The following is a 21,609-nucleotide window of genomic DNA, read 5'->3' on the forward strand; positions in this document are numbered from 1 at the left end:
AAACCAGTGGAAACGTCACAGTGGAAACGTCACAGTGGAAACGTCACAGTGGAAACGTCACAGTGGAAACGTCGCAGTTGAAACCAGTGGAAACGTTACAGTGGAATTTAGGGGAAATGTCACAGTTGAAACCAGTGGAAACGTTACAGTGGAAACCAGTGGAAATGTCACAGTGGAAACTTCACAGTGGAAACGTCACAGTGGAAACGTCACAGTGGAAACGTCACAGTGGAAACCAGTGGAAATTAGTGGAAATGTCACAGTGGAAACCAGTGGAAACCGATTCAATTCAATTCAGTTTTATTTGTATAGCACCAAATCATAACAGATAACTTCTGTTTTCTTTTTAACTCTAGATTTGAACCGGATGAAGTGTTGTAGTCATCGGATGTGTGGATCTTAAGTTATCAATTCAATTCAATTCAATTTTATTTGTATAGCGCCAATTCATAACAAAAGTTATCTCAGGACACTTTTCAAATAGAGCAGGTCTAGACCGAACTCTTTATAACATTATTTACAGAGACCCAACAGTACCACCATGAGCAAGCATTTGGCAAAAACTGCCCGTTAAAAGACAGAAACCTAGGACAGATCCTCCGGCTCTAGGAGGGTTGTCGTCTGCTGACCAGTTGGGGTGAGAGAGAGAGACAGACAGAGACAGAGAGAGAGACAAACAGACAGACAGGTGCACAGGATCAATAAGAACCTGTGAGACAGTTGAAACCAGTGGAAACGTCACAGTTGAAACCAGTGGAAACGTCACAGTGGAAACCAGTGGAAACCAGTGGAAACGTCACAGTTGAAACCAGTGGAAACGTCACAGTTGAAACCAGTGAAAACGTTACAGTGGAATTCAGTGGAAACCAGTGAAAATGTTACAGTGGAAACCAGTTGAAACCAGTGGAAAAGTTACAGTGGAAACCAGTGGAAACGTCACAGTGGAAACTTCACAGTGGAAACGTCACAGTGGAAACGTCACAGTGGAAACCAGTGGAAACGTCACAGTGGAAACTTCACAGTGGAAAAGTCACAGTGGAAACGTCACAGTGGAAACCAGTGGAGATGTTACAGTGGAATTTAGTGGAAACGTCACAGTTGAAACCAGTGGAAATGTACAGTGGAAACCAGTGGAAATGTTACAGTGGAAACCAGTGGAAACGTCACAGTGGAAACCAGTGGAAATGTTATACTGGAATTTAGTGGAAACGTCACAGTTGAAACCAGTGGAAACGTCGCAGTTGAAACCAGTGGAAACGTTACAGTGGAATTTAGGGGAAACGTCACAGTTGAAACCAGTGAAAACGTTACAGTGGAATTCAGTGGAAACCAGTGAAAATGTTACAGTGGAAACCAGTTGAAACCAGTGGAAAAGTTACAGTGGAAACCAGTGGAAACGTCACAGTGGAAACTTCACAGTGGAAACGTCACAGTGGAAACGTCACAGTGGAAACGTCACAGTGGAAACCAGTGGAAACGTCACAGTGGAAACTTCACAGTGGAAAAGTCACAGTGGAAACGTCACAGTGGAAACCAGTGGAGATGTTACAGTGGAATTTAGTGGAAACGTCACAGTTGAAACCAGTGGAAATGTACAGTGGAAACCAGTGGAAATGTTACAGTGGAAACCAGTGGAAACGTCACAGTGGAAACCAGTGGAAATGTTATACTGGAATTTAGTGGAAACGTCACAGTTGAAACCAGTGGAAACGTCGCAGTTGAAACCAGTGGAAACGTTACAGTGGAATTTAGGGGAAACGTCACAGTTGAAACCAGTGAAAACGTTACAGTGGAATTCAGTGGAAACCAGTGAAAATGTTACAGTGGAAACCAGTTGAAACCAGTGGAAAAGTTACAGTGGAAACCAGTGGAAACGTCACAGTGGAAACTTCACAGTGGAAACGTCACAGTGGAAACTTCACAGTGGAAAAGTCACAGTGGAAACGTCACAGTGGAAACCAGTGGAGATGTTACAGTGGAATTTAGTGGAAACGTCACAGTTGAAACCAGTGGAAATGTACAGTGGAAACCAGTGGAAATGTTATACTGGAATTTAGTGGAAACGTCACAGTTGAAACCAGTGGAAACGTTACAGTGGAATTTAGTGGAAACGTCGCAGTTGAAACCAGTGGAAACGTTACAGTGGAATTTAGGGGAAATGTCACAGTTGAAACCAGTGGAAACGTCACAGTGGAAACCAGTGGAAATTAGGGGAAATGTCACAGTGGAAACCAGTGGAAACCGATTCAATTCAATTCAGTTTTATTTGTATAGCACCAAATCATAACAGAAGTTTTCTCAGGACACTTTTCAAATAGAGCAGGTCTAGACCGAACTCCTTATAACATTATTTACAGTGACCCAACAGTTCCCACCATGAGCAAGATCTTGGAGACAGTGGCAAGGAAAAACTTCCTTTTAAGAGGCAGAAACTGAGATAACTTCTGTTATGAATTGGCGCTATACAAATAAAATTGAAATTTAATTGAAATGAGAGAGAGAGAAAGAGAGAGAGAAGAGGAGAGACTCTGCTCCCAGTGTGACAGAGGACAGGTAGAGACAGAGCTGCACTTTCTAACCTCATGCCCTAAATTCAAAACTTTAAGAGAAAAACAATTCGCAAACATTTCCCAAATATACCCCGAATTCAAATTATTATCAGACACACAGAAACTCCCCTATTTACTGGGAGATATGCCAAAAAGTAAAATTATTGCAGCAAAATATGTCTCCTCATGCCACGAACTGAGGACAACCAATGGAAACTCAGATAAATGTATAAAATAATTGTTTTAGTTGTTGTTGTTGTTGTTGTTTTTTTTAATATATACACACACACACACATTTACAGTTTTATCTATCTATTTTATTTTAATTTTAATATATTTTAATATTATATATATTATATTTAATAATTTATTATTACTGTTATATTGACAACAGACTACTTGTTTTAACTTAAGCCTGTTAATTTACTACTGTTTTAATGACATTTTTAGTTAACACAAACTGATTGATTGATTTATTCATTGTAATTAATTACTTATTGACTGAGACTGATTGATTGTGACTGTGATTGTGATTGAGTCAATCCTAGTTACGATGACAACAGCCACAACGATGGGGGACAGAGAGAGGAAGAGAGGAGCTCAGTGCACCATGGGAAACCCCCCGATAGTCTAGGCCTATAGCAGCATAACTAAGAGATGGTTCAGGACTCACCTGATCGAGGCCTAACAATAGGCTTTATCAAAGAGGAACGTCTTAAGCTTACTCTTGAATGTGGAGAGGGTGTCTGCCTCCCGAACCACAACTGGAAGCTGGTTCCACAGGAGAGGAGCTTGGTAACTGAAGGCTCTGGCTCCTGTTCTACTTTTAGAGACTATAGGAACCACAAGTAGCCCTGCATTCACTGCTGCAGTGTTTTGAATTAATTGGAGCGTCTTAATGGACTTATTGGGGCAGCCTGATAATACAGAGTTGCAGTAATCCAGCCTAGAAGTAACAAATGCATGGATTAATTTTTCTGCATCTGTCTGTGACCGGATGTCTCTAATTTTTGTAATATTACGTAAATGAAAGAAGGCAGTCCTAGAGGTCTGCTTTATGTGGGAATTAAATGACAAATCCTGATCAAAGATAACTCCAAGATTCCTGACAGTGGTACTCGAGGCCAAGGTAATGCCATCTAGAGTAACTATATCTTCAGACAGTGAGTCTCTGAGGTTTTTGGGTCCAAGTACAATTTAACATCAGAAAATTGCAACTCATCCAGGATTTTATGTCCGTAAGACATGTTTGTGATTTACATAATTGATTCATTTCATCGGGCTTGATCAATAGATATAACTGCGTATCATCTGCATAGCAATGAAAGTTAATGGCGTGATTCCTAATAATGTTGCCTAAAAGGAGCATATATAAAGTGAATAGTATTGGTCCAAGTACAGAACCTTGTGGACCTCCATGACTAACGGTGGTATTTATGGAAGATTCATCGTTAACATGTACAAACTGCGAATGATCTGATAAATATGACTTAAACCAGCTTAGTGTGGTTCCTTTAATGCCAATTTGATGCTCAAGTCTCTGTAAAAGAATATTATGGTCAATGGTATCAAATGCAGCACTAAGATCTAATAATACAAGTATAGAGACAAGTCCATTATCAGAAGCAGTCAGAAGGTCATTATTAACTTTAACCAGAGCTGTCTCTGTGCTGTGATGAACTCTAAATCCTGACTGAAAATCCTAAAAACTATTGTTATGTAAAAAGTCACACAACTCTTTGGCGACTACTTTCTCCAGAATCGTAGAGAGGAAGGGGAGGTTAGAAATAGGTCTATAGTTGACTAAAACCCCTGGGTCAAGAGTGGGCTTTTTAAGAAGGGGTTTAATTACAGCTACTTTAAAGGACTGTGGTACATATCCTGACAATAAGGAAAGATTAATCATATCTAGTAAAGAAGTGCCAATTAAGGGTACGACTTCTTTAAGCAGCCTAGTTGGGATGGGGTCTAACAGACAGGTTGATGGCTTCGATGTAGAAATTATTGAAGTTAACTGATGAAGATCGATAGCAGAAAAACAGTCTAAATATATATCTGAGTTTACATTAGTTAAAGTTCCTGAACTTGGAGAGCCAGTGATACCTGTTGAGGGCATTTGGTGACTAATTTTCTCTCTAATAGTAATAATTGTATTATAAAAGAAGCTCATGAAGTCATTGCTACTGAAGTTTATGGGGATATGTGGCTCAATAGAGCTGTGACTCTCTGTCAGCCTGGCTACAGTGCTGAAGAGGAACCTAGGGTTATTCTTATTATCTTCTATAAGTGCTGAATAATAGGCTCCTCTGGCATTACGGAGGGCCTTTAGGCTATAAGTTTTAAGATTATCTCGCCGAATTGAGCAATTTTCTAATAATTTAGAAGCACCATTTCCTTTCCGACTTCCTTGTTTTTTTATTTAACTGGCGGGTTTGGTGGTTGTACCAAGGTGCTAGTCTCCTATGTTTTAATAATTTCCTTTTTATAGGAGCGATAGAGTCTAATGTTGATCGTAGTGAGCCTGCAGCACTATCGACAAGATTATCAATTTCAGAGGGACTAAAGTTGTTATAGGACTCTGTTATATTCAGACATGGCATTGAAATAAACACTGATGGAATCTCCTCCTTAAATTTTGCTACAGCATTGTCAGATAGACATCTGCTGTAGGAAGTTTTGCCTAATGGCTTATAATCTAATAATAGAAATTCAAAAGTTATTAAATAATGGTCAGATAGAAAACAATTATGTGGGATGACTATTAAATGTTCAGTACCAATGCAATATGAAAGAAAAAGGTCAAGAGTGTGATTAAAACAATGAGTTGGTTTATTTACACTCTGACAGAAGCCAATTGAGTCTATTAATGATATAAATGCGTTACTAAGGCTGTCATTGTCAACATCCATATGAATATTAAAATCACCTACAATAATTACTTTATCTGATTTAAGGACTAAATAATAATAATAATAATAATAACAATAATATTTCAGTAATATTAGCAATGGGAGTCAAGCAGGACCATGGCAGGAGGCTCCACCAGGATCCATGACAACCTGCCAACCCAGAAAGCACAAGAACTCCGGGGAAGAAGTGAAGTTAGTAACATGCATTTCAGTCAGCCAACTCACGTTTGATATGTTTATTACAGCAGTATAGCATATTTAGATTTTGGCGTCTAGGCTCCGACCTCATCACTCCCAACAGATATGTTTACATAGAGATATTGGGGAGTGATGCGCATATACCTTAACCCCCAGTCGGAGCCTACAGGTGGATGCTGTGGTGGTGGGGCAGAGCAGAGGGAGAGCTGCGAAATTGTGCAGTTTAAATAGACCGCCAGATTGGAAGGGAGCGCTTGGTTAGTGATTATGGAGTGAAGCATGTCATGTGTGTATATCCACGCAGCCCGAGTTGAACTAGCTCGTAGGCTTCGCTCCATTAATGGGACATAAATGTGTGCAGAAAGAGGGAAAGAGGAAGAGCGGAGCTCAGTGCATCATGGGAAATCTCCTGGCAGTCTAGGCCTACAGCAGCATAACCAGTGGAAACCAGTGGACATGTTATAGTGGAAATGTCACATTGAAAGATTTCAGTGGAAACTTGGTGGTGACAACGGATAGAAAATGGGAGATCTCTGAATAAAGAAACAATTCGTTATCATCTAATCCAAGCCAAAGCTTACATTATTGTACATCATCAAGGCATTTTTTACTGATCTTTTATATTGAGCTTTATTGATCCAATCTTGTTTAAAGTCAGCTATCACACAGCTGTTTTTTACTCACAAAGCTTTCATGCACAGTGCAGCCATTGCCAGCTCTCTCCACTGTCTCTGCTCTCACAAATGGAGCTCAAAGTTAAGGACAGAGACAGCAGTAGAGAGCCAACACAACCACAGTCATCAACCAACCAACCTGCTAACAATAAGATTAATCAGTGAATGACTCCTCCTCAACTCCTCCTTGTGGCTTTACTTCCTCCTACTTACGACCTTCGTATCACCTCCTTATGGAGTCTGTCATTGTTTGGGGTTTGAAGCAGATAATTATTAATGATTACAGAGGATTTATTATCCGGTGACAGATGGAAGAACATCGGTTTAACTTCATCAGAGGAGAAATAATAAAGTCACTGACTGCAGTCCACTCCTGCTGTTCTAATGCTCCAACCAAACCCTCTTTATCCCATAATTCACAGCTTCCTGCTCCTGCAGCCTAGCCTTGGGGTTCAAAAAGCCCAGAAAAAGGAGGAGGAGGAGGAGGAGGAGGATTAAAGACATAAAAGCTCCTCAGCATTTTCCAGCGTGCTCACAGGAAGACAGAAAATATCTTTAAAATCTAAAACCAAAGAAATCAATCAGTGAACGTTAAATATTCTTCACTGATATTTTAATAACATAATAATTGATATCTGATTTTTATCATATTTCACTATCATAATTATTGATAGTTGATTATCATATTTTACTAATTGCAGATTTAAAATTGTTGCTCTGTGTTTGAATCAGTCTGAATAAAGTAAATAAAGACTTATACCACCCTAATGATGATCTTCTCAAACACTCTCACACACACACACACACACACACACACACAGTAATGGATTTGCAAGCTAACGCTAGCCTCAGGGGCTAAAAGGTTTACTGCTGCTTAGCAACACCTTGATGTAAATACACAGATTTTAACTCCTGAATCAAACATGAATAAAATCAAGACTTAATACTGATTAAAGATAATATAAATAATATACACTGTGATATAATGTAGATATTGATACAGACTGAAATATAAAAATATATAATAACAATAATATATACAATAAGTAAACAAGAACACATTAAATAAAAAATAAAGTGCTGAATATTGATCTTTCTGTCTGATTTTCCTCTTCCTGAGGCATCATCCTCACCTGACTGCAGGCAGATCTGCACTGACCCAACATGCCTTCTCCTGCTCCTCCTGCTCCTCTTCCTCCTCTCTGGTCTCATACTCCTGCAGTTGAGGCTTTGGGCAGAATTGTAAAAACAGTCCAGTGACATTTAAGAAAATCTCTCATCTGTTCAGGAAACTGCAACACTCCGACTGACTGAAAAATAACAATTCATGATACAATTATACATATATTATTAATTATTACACTCAGTGATAGAAATGAATTAATTCAGGACCTCGCCATCAACTTATGTCGGGGCCTGCATGGCGCCCCACGCCCAAGCCCTCATCGTCAGAAGCCGAGGGAGTCGTCAGGGGCACGCAGTTCGATGTACAGTCACAAATAGGACAACTTTTCATCTACAGTTTGTTTTGATTGTACTGACCAATTTTGAAATTTATCAGATATATTCCCTAGGAGGAGGAGTTCAAATACAACGTGAAAAATCACAGAAATTACCAAAATGGCCAACTTTGATGGAAAGCCATGGACACGCCCTTTACGTACATGCACAAATGACATAACTTTTAATCAGCAACATTTTTTAACTGTACTGACCAATTTTGAAGTTGATCCGATAAATTCCCTCGGAGGAGTTTGTTCAAATACAAACGCCGAAAAATCAAAATGTCCAACTTCCTGTTGGGTTTGGGTTATTGGTCCAAGATGTGTTCAAATGTTAACAGAAAATCTGATTTTTGCCGCGTCGCCATGGCAGCGTGGTTCCACGCAAATTCTTAAGATTCATAAGATGTCATTGTCATCGCCCTAAAGAACTACTGACAGAATTTCAGCTGGATCTGGTCAATTTGCTGAACGATATACATAAGGATGGAGTGGAGGATGCCATCCTTTATCTGCTCCACAGGGCCTACTCTCAGCTGGACAAGGAGAGCGGCGCTGTGAGAATTGCGTTTATTGATTTCTTCAGCGCCTTCAACACCATCCGGCCGCTCCTGCTGAGAGACAAGCTGACAGAATTGAGGGTGGACCCACTCCTGGTGACATGGATTACGGACTACCTCACAGAGAGACCACAGTACGTCTGACTGAAGGGCTGCACGTCAGACACTGTGGTCAGCAGCACCGGAGCACCACAGGGTCCGTGCTCTCTCCCGTCCTCTTCACCTTGTACACATCTGATTTCCAGTATAACTCTTGGCTCTGCCACTTGCAGAAATACTCGGACGATAGTGCAATAGTTGGCTGTATCAAGGATGGACGGGAGGGGGAGTACAGAAGCCTGGTCGAGGACTTCATGAGGTGGTGCAGGTCCAACCATCTGCAGCTGAACACCTCCAAGACCAAGGAGATGGTGGTGGACTTCAGAAGGAAGAAACCACATATCCAACCAGTGTCCATCGAGGGGGTCGATGTGGAGGTGGTCAGGACATACAAATATCTGGGGCTGCAGCTGGATGACAAGCTGGACTGGACAGCAAATATAGACACTCTTCGCAGGAAAGGGCAGAGCCGTCTGTACTTCCTGAGAAGGCTGGGGTCCTTCAACATCTGTAAAAAAACAGTCTGTGGCCAGCGTCCTCTTTTATGCTGTAGTTTGCTTGGGAGGAAGCAGCAAGAAGAGAGACACCAGTCTCTGGTGACAGAGGCAGAAAGAAGGACCCTGGACAAACTGCTGTCCATACTGGACAACCCCCACCACCCTCTGCACAACACCTTCACCAGGCAGAGGAGTGTGTTCAGTGGCAGACTGCTGTCCCAATCCAGCTCCACCAACAGACTTAAAAACTCTTTCATCCCCCTGGCCATCAGACTGTACAACAGCTCTCAGTCAAGGCAGGGAGCACAATAGACAATAGGACAATTTCTACCTTCATTGGCACTGTTTAATTCCATTTGCACTCCATCTGTACTGTTTACTTCCATTTGCACTCCATTTGCACTGTTTACTGTTTTGCACTGTTTACTGTGGCTACTGTGTTATAAGTTAATTAGGGCCCGAGCAATGACCGTGCGAAGGCCCTATTGTAATTGAAGCATTTTTGGAGGCTGCAACATGCTCGAAAACTCATAAAATTTGACTCACATGTCAAAATTTCGAATTTTATAGGGCTCCACTATGAGCATGCCAAAATGGCCCCTCAGGGGCCCATAAACTGTGCCACCCAGGGGCCCCTTTCACCGGCACATGCGTAGATCTTATCCAGACAAACAAAAAATCCAGTGGGAGCCATATCCCAAACCCAACAGGAAGTCGGCCATTTTGGATTTAGCGGCCATTTCTGGCAATTTGCACATGTTGTATTTGAACAAACTCCTCCTAGGGAATTGATTGGATCGACTTCCGATTTTGACACAGCCATCTAAAGACATTTACGATTAAAAGTTGTGCTATTTACGTTATTCAGTCGAATGGCGTGCCCAAGGCGTGGCGTGGAATTTTAAAGATTCGCCATGAAAGAGGGATTTGTCATAACTTCTGCATACATGATCTGATCTCAATGAAACTTCACGTTTGATAAAAGTCCCGCCCTGAACACGTCTATATCATAATATTCAGTAAGAAGTGAGAGCGCCACTTAGTGGTGAAAAGAAATGTCATTTTTTATACTTCCATGTTCTACTCCTAGCAGGATGATCAGATCGAGCTGAAATTAGTCAGGAAATTGAAAACATGTTGTTGATGATATTTCATGATTGTGGTGAGTTTTTTGTTAAAGGGCGTGTCCGTGGCATGGCGTCAAACTTTGATTTACCGCCAGAACACAAAGTTGCTATAACCTGAGTGTACATTGTCCAATCGGTTCCAAACTTCACTTGTCTGATAAGAGTCCCACCCTGAACACATCTATGTGATAATATTCTTATATATATATATATATATATATATATATTATTCTTCTGCCAATGTAAACTTAGATATATATTTAGACTGTTTTACTGCTATCGATCTTCATCAGATAACTTCAATCATTTCTTCATCAAAGCCATCAACCTGTCTATTAGACCCGATCCCAACTAGGCTGCTTAAAGAAGTTGTTCCCTTAATTGGCACTTCTTTACTGGATATGATTATTATTATTATTAGATCTTAGTGCTGCATTTGACACCATTGACCATAATATTCTTTTACAGAGACTTGAGCATCAAATTGGCATTAAAGGAACCGCACTAAGCTGGTTTAAGTCATATTTATCAGATCGCTCGCAGTTTGTACATGTTAACGATGAATCTTCAATAAATACTACAGTTAGTCATGGAGTTCCACAAGGTTCTGTACTTGGACCAACACTATTTACTTTATATATGCTCCCTTTAGGCAACATTATTAGGAATCACTCCATTAACTTTCACTGTTATGCAGATGATACGCAGTTATATCTATCAATCAAGCCTGATGAAATTAATCAATTATCTAAATTACAAACATGTCTTAAGGACATAAAATCCTGGATGACCTGCAATTTTCTGATGTTAAACTCAGAAAAAAACGAAATTCTTGTTTTTGGCCCCAAAAACCTTAGAGACTCACTGTCTAAAGATATAGTTACTCTAGATTGCATTAACTTGGCCTCTAGCACCACTGTCAGGAATCTTGGAGTTATCTTTGATCAGGATTTATCATTTAACTCCCACATAAAGCAGACCTCTAGGACTGCCTTCTTTCATTTACGTAATATTAGAAAAATTAGACACATACTAGACAGATGCAGAAAAACTAATCCATGCATTTGTTACTTCAAGGCTGGATTACTGCAACTCTTTATTATCAGGTTGCCCCAATAAGTCCATTAAAACGCTCCAATTAATTCAGAGCGCTGCAGCAAGAGTACTGACAGGAACTAGAAAAAGAGACCACATCTCTCCTGTACTAGCTTCTTTGCATTGGCTCCCTGTAAAATTTAGAATAGAATTTAAAATCCTCCTCCTCACCTATAAACCTCTTCATGGTCAGGCCCCTTCATATCTTAAAGAGCTCATAGTACCCTATTACCCTACTAGAACACTACGTTCTCTGAATGCTGGGCTACTTGTGGTTCCTATAGTCTCTAAAAGCAGAACAAGAGCCAGAGCTTTCAGTTACCAAGCTCCTCTCCTGTGGAACCAGCTTCCAGTCGTGGTTTGGGAGGAAGACACCCTCACCACATTCAAGACTAGGCTTAAGACATTCCTCTTTGATAAAGCTTATAGTTAGGGTTGGCTCAGGTGAGTCCTGAACCATCCCTTAGTTATGCTGCTATAGGCCTAGACTACTGGGGGATTTCCCATGGTGCACTGAGCTCCTCTCTTCCTCTCTCTTTCTGCACTCATTCATGTCCCACTAATGCATGTTACTAACTTCACTTCTTCCCTGGAGTTCTTGTGCTTTTTTGTCTCACAGGTTCTCATGGATCCTGGTGGAGCCTCCTGACATGGTCCTGCTTGACTGCCATTGCCAATATCACTGATATAAGTGTTATTATTATTATAAGTATTATTATAGCTACGGTTACTGTTGTTGCTTTTGTCACTGCTCATTGTCCCCAATTGTTGCTGTTGTCATGTTCATCATCATCAGTCACTACTATTAGTGTAGTTGTTGCTACTGTTGTTGCTGTGCACCTGTCTGTCCTTCTGTCTCTCTGTCTCTCTTTTAACAGGCAGTTTTTCCTTGCCCCCGTCGCCAAGTGCTTGCTCATGGTGGTACTGTTGGGTCTCTGTAAATAATGTTATACGGAGTTCGGTCTAGACCTTCTCTATTTGAAAAGTGTCCTGAGATAACTTCTATTATGAATTGGTGCTATACAAATAAAATTGAATTGAATTGAATTGAATTGTATGGAACATTAAACACAAAATGTGCAGCAAACACGCAGGCACTGTTTCCGATTATTATACATATACAGTGAACAATAAGGCAGGTCCACAGTTGTGATCAGGAACCATCAACAGGTTTCAGGTCTTTCCAAACACTCTGACTCTCTGTGTGAACACTCAGCAACCAGGGCTTCCTCTCAGCAGCTATGTGACAGTTCCTGATGTGGAGGGAAGAATGGATTCCACTAAATAGCAGCAAATTCTGGAAGAAACATCACAGCGTTTGTAAAACAGCCGACAACCTCTGTAGTCTCATTTATATTTTTAACATATATATATTATAACAATGTTACTGTACTGCTTTTATGTCATATATAACATATATAAAACAATATATATAGTATAAAACAATGTTGTGTGAGGAGAAGGGTTATTTTTCTGTCTCTGAACACCTCCAGTTCTCTCTCTGATTGTTTGGATGATTATATTCATGATATTTTTCTACTCTTCATGACAGCAGCTGCCAGCTGAACCTTCCTCCTCCTACAGCCTCATTACTCAGCAGCCCTCTCACTGAGGACGTCCTGATTTCTCTCTGACATGAAGACATTTACACACTGAGGAAAACAGCTGTAGGATTGTAATAAACTCTTCTTTCAGTGATCAATCTGCTGATCAGTTTAATGATCAGTTAATAATCAGTGTCCTCAGATGTGTTGTTGAAACTGTGTTTTATATTTTATCGTTACATAAACCTGTTGTGAGGAGACAAGTGTCTCCTTCAAGCAGGTCTACCTGCAGCTGCCAGTTTATTCTCCATAATTTAAGTCACAACTTTCAAATCAATGATAAAATTTTCTTTTTTTTTTATCTCACAACCACAAATTATTATCACACAATTCTCATTAGGGTTAGGTCTCACATTCCAATACTTTCTATTGTGGAAATTCAGCATTGTAAATTATTTACGTTTTTATTTTATTTCTACATTTTCACTTTATTAAAAAAAACTGTCTACTACTGGATCACAACACAGCAGCAGGATGACTTCAGTGCCTGGGTGTAGACAGAGCTAACAGGTCGACAGGTCGACAGGTCCAGACAAAGAAAAAGTACAAAAATCCAACAAGGTGAAACAGGAACAAACAACCAAGATTAACTCAGACTGTCACAAACTGGGCCATACGGCCGTGACAAGAAGGAGGGAGACGCACACAAAGCCAATTAACAAATTATTTATTCAGGAAAGAATACTTAAACTAAACTAACAGTATTATGTGAAATCAGTAGGATCAGTGGTGTAAGTGAGTGCATGAGTGGAGAAGTGTAAGAGTGCTGTGTTGTAATAAGATGCAGTGAATGTGAATGTGTGAGTGTGAGAGAGTGAATGTGTCTATGTGAATGAGTGAATGTGGGTATAATGTCTAATAACCAGATCAGTAAAATTTAGAATAGAATTTAAAATCCTCCTCCTCACCTACAAAGCTCTTCATGATCAGAGGGCTGGATCAGGTGAGTCCTGAACCATCCCTTAGTTATGCTGCTATAGGCCTAGACTATTGGGGGATTTCCCATGGTGCACTGAGCTCCTCCCTTCCTCTCTCTTTCTGCACTCATTCATGTCCCATTAATGCATGTTACTAACTTCACTTCTTCCCCGGAGTTCTTGTGCTTTCTCGTCTCGCAGGTTCTTATCGATCCTGGTGGAGCCTCCTGCCATGGTCCTGCTAGATTGCCATTGCCAATACTGTTGTTGCTGTGCACCTGTCTGTCTGTCTGTCTGTCTGTCTCTCGCTCTCTCTCTCTCTCTCTCACCCCAACTGGTCGAGACAGACGACCACCCACCTAGAGCCGAAGGATCTGTCCTAGGTTTCTGCCTTTTAACAGGCAGTTTTTCCTTGCCCCCGTCGCCAAGGTCTTGCTCATGGTGGTACTGTTGGGTCTCTGTAATTAATGTTTTAAAGAGTTCGGTCTAGACCTGCTCTATTTGAAAAGTGTCCTGAGATAACTTCTGTTATGAATTGGCGCTATACAAATAAAATTGAATTGAAAAATTGAATTGAATCAGAAAAGTAGGCAGCTTGCGCATCTTTAGTAGTCTGGTTCAGATTAAACAGTAGTTCCCTCATGTAGAGGCGGTGGACTTCAAGTTTGTAAATTTCCAATTGTGCTCTACCTTCCTATATTCCCTTCTTTGTTGTCTAATGTTATCATTGATCCAGGGAGTTTTATTAATAACTGGGACAGCCCTGTATGTATATGGAGTGGAAAAATCAAGGGCTGATGTACACAAATTATTTAACCAGCTAAATTGATCATTAATGTTGAAAAAGTGAGGAGGAGAATTAGCCAGACCATAAAAATGGCTACAAAATGTGGCTGCTGACTGATTATTAAAGGTGTGAGAGTGGATTATACGTTTCTGGTATGGTGAAACAGTCATAAAATGTGTATCAAAAGTAATATATTTGTGGTCAGAGACAAAATCATGCATAGATAAATAGATAGATAGATAGATAGATAGATAGATAGATAGATAGATAGATAGACTTTATTGATCCCAAACTGGGAAATTGCAGTGTAGCAGCAGCATTACACACAGTAACAACACAATGAAGTAAAGAGAACAACCTAGACATATCAAAAAAGCAATATAAAAAATTATAAAATGTATAAATAAGCGGTATAATTGTAGTGCAAAGTAAAAATATAAGGTGCAGTGAACAGATTATGTAAAAACATATAAGGTGCTTCGAGACTGTATTGTTATGACCAGAGTCTTAGCTGTACAGCTAAAACTCTAGTTCATAATCAGGGAACTGAGAGACAGATCCAGAGTAAAAACTAAGTTGAGGGTGTGCCCACGGTTATGTGTAGGGCCTGAGACATGTTGCACAAGGTTAAAAGATTTACAAATTCAATTCAATTCAATTCAATTTTATTTGTATAGCGCCAATTCATAACAGAAGTTATCTCAGGACACTTTTCAAATAGAGCAGGTCTAGACCGAACTCTTTAACATTAATTACAGAGACCCAACAGTACCACCATGAGCAAGCACTTGGCGACAAGGGTAAGGAAAAACTGCCTGTTAAAAGGCAGAAACCTGGGACAGAACCTCCGGCTCTAGGTGGGTGGTCGTCTGTCTCGACCAGTTGGGGTGAGAGAGAGAGAGAGAGAGAGAGAGAGAGAGAGAGACAGACAGACAGACAGGTGCACAGCAACAACAGTAACAAATGTTTAAGAAGTCAGTGGCAAATGGATTTGAAGTTTTATCAATATGAATGTTAAAGTCACCAGCTATAATGGCCTTGTCAAATTTGAGTACGAGAGAGGACAGTAGCTCAGACAATTCAGTGAGGAAACCACTGTTGGAGTTGGAATTGGGGGGACAGTAAATTATTATAAAGCAGATGGGGTCTTCTCCCCCAGGCTTTAGCCAGGTTTCAGTAAGAAACAGGAAATCAAGGTTATGGTATGTAATCAGATCATTGAGAATTAAGGATTTATTAGCCATAGACTTTGCATTCAGAAGAGCACAGGCAACTGGGATAAGGGGCTTAGCTGGAGTGGAAATAACACAGTAAACTGTAACCAAATTATGAGATCTATTAGCAAAGAGACAGAGTGCATGGAGTAGTAGGTTTTAAATCTAGGCATAATGGCGTGTGCTGACGGAGAGGAGCATTGATATTGAGAGACGTAGCCGCAGAGACAACATTTTAATCTACAACCTTAGAGAAAATGCGGAGGGCCGACAGCCGGTTATGTTTTTTGAGAACTGGCTACCCACACTGCTGAGCCTGGAGACCAAGCGGGGTATCATTAAAATTGACCGTTCCCACAGGACCCTTGGCACGCCAAAGCCTGACTGGCCCCGCACAGTGATCATCAAGCTGCACGACCTGAGGGACAAGATGAGGATCCTCGCCATGGCCAAGGAGAAAGGACTGCTGACACATGAGGGACAGACCATATTCATCCAACAGGATCTGGCGAGCGGAGTCAAAGAAATGCGATGTTCGTTTAACGGTGTGTGCCAACAACTTATTAACATGAACATACGGTTCTCCATGCACTTCCCTGCTACTCTGAGTTTCTCCCACGGAGGGAAAAGTAACTCTTTTCACTCTTTCTGGGTGTTTGCTGGGAATTCTTCGTTTGGGGATGAATACTTTGTTTGTGATGTTCCGTCATTTTCATTTCTTTATGCGATCATATATTTGAAGCCTTCCATACTATATTTCACAGAGCTGTCCATTTGGCCATTTGTCTGTGGTAGAAACACTGAGCCCCTCTGCTGTGCCATAAAGCTTTCCGCTAGATCACACAGAAATTTATTTTTTATCATGATATGAGTCATTGTCGAACCTCTGACTGAAGAACAGTGTGGGTTTCGTCCTGGTCGTGGAACAACAGACCAACTTTTTACTCTCTCAGCTGTCCTGGAAGGGGCCTGGGAGTATGCCCATCTGGTCTACATGTGCTTTGTGGATTTGGAGATGCATATGACCGGGTTCCCCAGGATATCCTGTCTTATAAAGAGTTCGGTCTAGACCTGCTCTATTTGAAAAGTGTCCTGAGATAACTTCTGTTATGAATTGGCGCTATACAAATAAAATGTAATTTAATTTAATTTAATTGAATATCCTGTGGGAAGTGCTGCGGGAGTATGGGGTGAGGGGGCCACTTCTCAAAATATACATGTGTTAAGTGTATCATACAGGACGTGCTACGGTAAGCGTACTGACTCATTCCCAGTTTCCTTCCTGCTCTGTGTACACTGTTTGGTGCTGTAGCTCTGTCAGTGAACACTAAATCTAAATTTGTTTTACTCATTACAGCGGTTATTTTCCAGCTTAACGAGTAAACGTAGACTAGTTCTACCTAAGCACTCGGAGTTACTCCTTCTTTTAGCGACTTTTTCACTTTTTCGCTATTTTCAAAAGTTTTCACTGACGCTAGCTTCATTAGCATTAGCTATGGCTTCTCCCTCTCCCTCTCCTCTGTCCTGCTCAGTGTGTCAGATGTTCAGTTATTCCTCTGCCTCCTTTAATGATAATGGTTCTTGTATTAAGTGTAGTTTATTTACTGCGCTGGAGGTGAGGCTTAGTAAGTTAGAGGAACGGTACCGCACCACAGAGATATCTTTAGCCGCTATAGTTAGCCAGCCCCCAGTAGCCAGTGCGGTCCAACCGAAGGTAGCTTCTGTTAGCCGTCCTTCGGTAGATCCCGAGCAGCCGGGAAGACAGGGAGGCTGGGTGACTGAGCGAAGGAAGACTAAAACGCCGAAGCCCACAGTTCACCACCAACCCATTCATGTTTCTAATACATTGTCCCCACTCAGCGACACACCCGCTGAGGAACCAACTCTGGTTATTGGCAGCTCCATAGTCAGAAACGGGAAGTTGGCGAAGCCAGCGGCCATAGTTAAATGTATCCCTGGGGCCAGAGCGGGCGACACTGAATCAAATTTAAAACTGCTGGCTAAAGATAAACGTAAATACAGTAAGATTGTTATCCACGTCGGCGGTAACGACACCCGTTTACGCCAATCGGAGGTCACTAAGATTAATGTGGAGTCGGTGTGTAATTATGCTAAGACAATGTCGGACTCCGTAGTTTTCTCTGGACCCCTCCCCAATGTGACCAGTGATGACATGTATAGCCGCATGTCGTCATTCCACCGCTGGCTGTCGAGGTGGTGTCCAGAAAACGATGTGGGCTTCATTGATAACTGGAAGCCTTTTTGGGGAAAACCTGGTCTGATTAGGAGAGACGGCATCCATCCCACTTTGGATGGAGCGGCTCTCTTATCTAGAAATATGGCGAAGTTTATTTCTAAAACCTGACAGTCCAGAGTTGGGACCAGGAAGCAGAGCTGCTGTCTTACACACTTCTCTGCGCTTTCTTTAGAACAGTCACCCACCCAAAACCCCATAGAGACTGTGTCTGTCCCCCGACCACCTAAATTATTTAAAGAAACAAAAACAAGAGGAGTTAAACATAAAAACCTAATAAAAATTAAAACCAACTCCTTAGTAGCACAAAATAAGAGAATGAAATGTGGGCTGTTAAATATCAGGTCTCTGTCCTCTAAAGCTGTTTTAGTGAATTAATTAATATCAGATTATGATATTGATTTACTTTGTCTTACTGAGACCTGGTTGTCCCACGAGGAGTATGTTAGCCTAAATGAATCCACCCCCCCAGTCATATTAATACTCACATTCCTCGAGAAACTGGCCGAGGAGGTGGAGTAGCAGCCATATATGATTCGAGCGTTTTAATGGACCCTAAACCTAAACTAAATTATAATTCATTTGAAAGCCTTGTTCTTAGTCTTTCTCACCCAAACTGGAAAACACTGCAGCCAGTTCTATTTGTTATAGTGTCCCGCGCTCCTGGACCGTACTCTGATTTTATAACTGAATTCTCAGAGTTTTTATCAAGTTTAGTCCTTAAATCAGATAAAGTAATTATTGTAGGTGATTTTAATATTCATGTGGATGTTAACAATGACAGCCTCAGTAACACATTTATCTCATTAATAAACTCAATTGGCTTCTGTCAGAGTGTAAATAAACCAACTCATTGTTTTAATCACACTCTTGACCTTGTTCTATCATATGGCATTGATAATGAACATTTAATAGTCTTCCCACATAATCCTTTCCTATCTGACCATTATTTAATAACTTTTGAATTCATACTATTTGATTATAAGCCATTAGGAAAAACTTCCTACAGCAGATGTCTATCTGACAGTGCTGTAGCTAAATTTAAGGAGGAGATTCCTTCAGTGTTTAATTCAATGCCATGTCTGAATTTAACAGAGTCCTATAACAACTTTAGTCCCTCTGAAATTGATAATCTTGTCGATAGTGCTGCAGGCTCACTACGATCAACATTAGACTCTATCGCTCCTATAAAAAGGAAATTATTAAAAAGTAGGAGAATAGCAACGTGGTATAACCACCAAACCCGCCAGTTAAAGCAAATAGCTAGGAAATCTGAAAGGAAATGGCGTTCTTCGAAATTATCAGAATATCGCTCAATTTGGCAAGATAATCTTAAAACTTATAGAAAGGCCTCCGTAATGCCAGAGGAGCCTATTACTCAACACTAATAGAAGATAATAAGAATAACCCTAGGTTCCTCTTCAGCACTGTAGCCAGGCTGACAGAGAGTCACAGCTCTATTGAGCCACATATCCCCATAAACTTAAGTAGCAATGACTTCATGAGCTTCTTTTATAATAAAATTATTACTATTAGAGAGAAAATGTATCACCAACTACCATCAACAGTTATCAGTGGCTCTCCAAGTTCAGGGACTTTTACTAATATAAACTCAGATATATATTTAGACTGTTTTTCTGCTATCGATCTTCATCAGTTAACTTCAGTCATTTCTTCATCGAAGCCATCAACCTGTCTGTTAGATCCCAACTAGGCTGCTTAAAGAAGTTGTTCCCTTAATTGGCACTTCTTTACTGGATATGATTAATCTTTCTTTATTATCAGGATATGTACCACAGTCCTTTAAAGTAGCTGTAATTAAACCCCTTCTTAAAAAGTCCACTCTTGACCCAGGGGTTTTAGCCAACTATAGACCGATCTCTAACCTACCCTTCCTCTCTAAGATTCTGGAGAAAGTAGTCGCCAAAGAGTTGTGTGACTTTCTACATAATAATAGTTTATTTGAGGATTTTCAGTCAGGATTTAGAGTTCATCATAGCACAGAGACAGCTCTGGTTAAAGTTAATAATGATCATTTGAATGCTTCAGACAATGGACTTGTCTCTGTACTTGTATTATTAGATCTTAGTGCTGCATTTGACACCATTGACCATAATATTCTTTTACAGAGACTTGAGCATCAAATTGGCATTAAAGGAACCGCACTAAGCTGGTTTGTCATATTTATCAGATCGTTCGCAGTTTGTACATGTTAACGATGAATCTTCAATAAATACTACAGTTAGTCATGGAGTTCCACAAGGTTCTGTACTTGGACCAATACTATTTACTCTATATATGCTCCCTTTAGGCAACATTATTAGGAATCACTCCATTAACTTTCACTGTTATGCAGATGATACGCAGTTATATTTATCGATCAACCCCAATGAAATTAATCAATTATCTAAATTACAAACATGTCTTACGGACATAAAATCCTGGATGACCTGCAATTTTCTGATGTTAAAATTCTTATTCTTGGCCCCAAAAACCTTAGAGACTCACTGTCTGAAGATATAGTTACTCTAGATGGCATTACCTTGGCCTCTAGCACCACTGTCAGGAATCTTGGAGTTAACTTTGATCAGAATTTGTCATTTAACTCCCACATGAAGCAGACCTCTGGGACTGCCTTCTTTCATTTACGTAATATTACAAAAATTAGACACATACTATCACAGACAGATGCAGAAAAACTAATCCATGCATTTGTTACTTCAAGGCTGGATTACTGCAACTCTTTATTATCAGGTTGCCCCAATAAGTCCATTAAAACGCTCCAATTAATTCAGAACGCTGCAGCACGAGTACTGACAGGAACTAGAAAAAGAGATCACATCTCTCCTGTACTAGCTTCTCTGCATTGGCTCCCTGTAAAATGTAGAATAGAATTTAAAATCCTCCTCCTCACCTATAAAGCTCTTCATGGTCAGGCCCCTTCATATCTTAAAGAGCTCATAGTACCCGATTACCCCACTAGAACACTACGTTCTCTGAATGCTGGGCTACTTGTGGTTGCACTGAGCTCCTCCTCTCTTCCTTCTTCTTCTTGTGCTTTCTCATCTCGCAGGTTCATATCGATCCTGGTGGAGCTTCCTGCCATGGTCCTGCTAGATTGCCATTGCCAATACGGTTGTTGCTGTGCGTCTGTCTGTCTGTCTCTCTCTCTATTTCACCCCAACTGGTCGAGACAGACGACCACCCACCTAGAGCCGGAGGATCTGTCCTAGGTTTCTGCCTTTTAACAGGCAGTGTTTCCTTGCCCTTGTCTCCAAGGTCTTGCTCATGGTGGTACTGTTGGGTCTCTGTAAATAATGTTATAAAGAGTTCGGTCTAGACGTGCTCTATTTGAAAAGTGTCCTGAGATAACTTCTGTTATGAATTGGCGCTATACATATAAAATCAAATTGAAAATTGAATTGAATCTCTGTACAGTTTAAACTACACAACTTCCTGTCTGTAATCTGGAGTCTTGAAGTCTGTCTGCTCTCCAAACTACGTTTCATCAGGAGTGATTAATTATTAAGTCACAGCATTAATTACAAGCACATCATGTCTAATTAGTAAAGTTTAAAAACAGGCACACAGGGCAACCATTTACAGCACACTCAGTGAAATCA

The 21,609-nt window shown here is 40.5% G+C and overlaps 1 protein-coding gene across 1 annotated transcript in view; it reads left to right on the top strand.

The window, feature by feature from the left end:
• The window catches only part of LOC127365358 (uncharacterized), a 168,282-nt gene that overhangs the window by 58,469 nt on the left and 88,204 nt on the right, over nt 1-21,609 (top strand). Inside the window, exon 2 of the mRNA XM_051403388.1 lies at nt 13,758-14,114. The gene's annotated coding sequence lies outside the window, so the exon portion shown is untranslated. The remainder of the gene's footprint in view (nt 1-13,757; nt 14,115-21,609) is intronic.

The sequence above is a fragment of the Dicentrarchus labrax genome, unplaced genomic scaffold (assembly GCF_905237075.1).
Source record: "Dicentrarchus labrax unplaced genomic scaffold, dlabrax2021, whole genome shotgun sequence".
NCBI lineage: Eukaryota > Metazoa > Chordata > Actinopteri > Moronidae > Dicentrarchus > Dicentrarchus labrax.